Below are 2438 nucleotides of genomic sequence, written 5' to 3'. Positions count from 1 at the left end.
CCTTCAGGCCAAGGCCCCCAGGAGCGGACCCGCCGCCCCTCGGCCCCCAGACGTCGCCTGGGACTGGAGCCGCCCGCCCCCTCGGGAGCCTTCCCGGCGAGTAACGGACTCGGAACCGCCCGGCGGCCTGGGCGGGCTGTGCGGCTCCCGGGAGTGGGCTGTGTCGGTTGAGGGACGCGTGTGGGAAAGTTTGCGGGGCCATTTCATCCAAACTGTGCGTGGGCCCGTACTTTCTCGGGGTGACGTTTCCTCAGAGTCGAGGTCTCCCTCCCCCTGGCTTGGGCCGGGCCCCCCCTGCGTCTCAGCCGCTTTGTGGACCGGGGCTGCGCCGGCCGTTCCGGTTCGGGGTAGGTGTCTGGACTGCGCCCTGGCCGCGTCCCCGAAGCGCTGGTCACGCCGGGTCATGGTAACGGCGACTCTGGTGGAGGCACGGCGGCAGTCAGCGCTCCGTTCCCAGCACATTCTGGGTGCACACTCAGCCCCAGGTAACGCTTTCACGGAACAGCTGAGAGGTCCAAGTCACAGAGCTTGGAAGGGGTGCAGCCGTGCTTCCACTAGGGTCTGCCAGGCGCCCCACAAGAGGCGATGAGATTGATGTCTGCTTCCCTGCTGGAGGGACAGAGCAGGAGGTTCAGACGTTGACTTTAGACCTGATACCTCGCTTAATGACAAGTCTGATAGCGGTTCGGGGCAGGGTGTGGCGTTTGAAATGTGTCTTACTTTCAGGTCTCAATCTTTTTAAAACCTGTGTCTTGATTTTCTTTTTCTAACATTTATTTATTATGCATATGGAACTGGGGTACAAGCCAGAGGTACAGGAGCGATGAGAGGATTCAGCAGAGACAGAGGGGGGAGCAGAACAGGCAGGTGGATGAAGTTCAAAGCGAGAGGTCTGCTGCGCCATGTGGGTCAGCTCCCGGGCAGCGCATGGAACTTGCTTCTCGCTGAAGTAGCCAGCTTCACAGTGCTCTGCTTTAACCTGGTGCACACCCAGAGGGGCCTAATAATTTTCTTTTTTCTAATCCTGTTTCATGACTCTGGGTATCTTGGTCCTGAGATACCCAGTGCTCTGGGTCTGGTCGTCTTGGTCCTGGGTGACGTGACTTGTCTATACCTAAAGTGTTAACAGGGACACTCTGAGTGTTCCTCACTGCAGAGGAAGCAGTACCAGTCTCCATAACTTCCTCTCCTGCAAGGTTCAAGTTTAGAATCTTCTCTGTCCTGACTGGCATCCCATTGCTCAGGCAGAAACAGTGATCATGTCCCTACTTCCTAATTCTAATGTGTGAGGTTAACGTGATCCAACTGTCAGCTCTCCCTCCAAAGTACCTCCCCAAACTCTATGTGTCATCACCCTAGTTTATTACTTCTTGCCTGAATCATCACATTAAACTCCCTCACATTCCTGTTGTGTTCTCCTGCAGTTAATGTGTACCCAGCAAACAAAGGGACATTTTAAAACCTCCATTTTATACATCTAGTAGATTGTCATCCGCCATGTGTTGGGTGCCATTGTAGGCACCGGGAACAGAGCAGGGAACAGACCAGACTCCCCCACTGCCCTCCTGGAGTTTATATTCTAGCAGTGGAGTCTGATGATAAATAAGAGAAGTAAGATGTTAAATGTGATTAAGTGCTAAAAAGTTAACAGTTTCTGGTAGGGTAGCTAGGGAAGGTGTCCTCGGAAGTTGACTTTTATGAAGCTCTGAAGGAAGATGAAGGTGTGAACAATGAGCATCACATCTGGAGGAAGAATGTAGTCAGTCATGTCATTTCCTTACTTAAAATCCTCCTGTGACTTTTTTTTTTTATAAAATATTTATTTATTTATGCACACAAGAGCCTGGGTTTATGCAGACAGTGGGGAGCAGAATAGGCAGATGTAGTTAAATACCCTGCTGACTGGAGCAGTAGGTGAGACAGGAGAGCTCTGCCATGCCATGTGGGTCACCTCCTGGCCTGGAGATGGAACTTGTGCTGCAGTGGCTGGGGATAGCTTCATAATGCTGTGTCTTAACCCCTTATGCCACTAGGGAGGCCCCCCTCCTGTGACTCCTTAGTATATTAAGAAATCAACTTCACATTCTTAGTTGTAGCTTCAAGGTTTCTTCTAGTCTTTGCTGTAGTCAGACTCAGACTTCTTTCTGTTACCCAAAACAGGCTAAGTTCTTTGTAGAGCTTATTATTTTTATGTAAAACACCGTATATCTGTTCTTTGCAAGGTTGACATCCCATTTTCAGGCTCCAGGCAATTAGTATCACCTAGAAAAACTTTCTCTTAACTGTTCTATCTGAAGTAGATCATTTCCCCCCATTTATTTCATATCACCATGTTTTAATGACTTTATAGTAGGGATTGCTATCAGAAATCCTTTTTTTTTTTTAAAGATTTATTTATTGTGCATACAGAACTGGGGTACAGGCCAGAGGCTTAGGGG

The sequence above is a fragment of the Condylura cristata genome, unplaced genomic scaffold (assembly GCF_000260355.1).
Source record: "Condylura cristata isolate star-nosed mole 26May11 unplaced genomic scaffold, ConCri1.0 scaffold00001, whole genome shotgun sequence".
Taxonomy (NCBI): domain Eukaryota; kingdom Metazoa; phylum Chordata; class Mammalia; order Eulipotyphla; family Talpidae; genus Condylura; species Condylura cristata.
The sequence above is the reverse complement of the archived record's forward strand: the minus strand, read 5'-3'. Positions refer to the sequence as shown.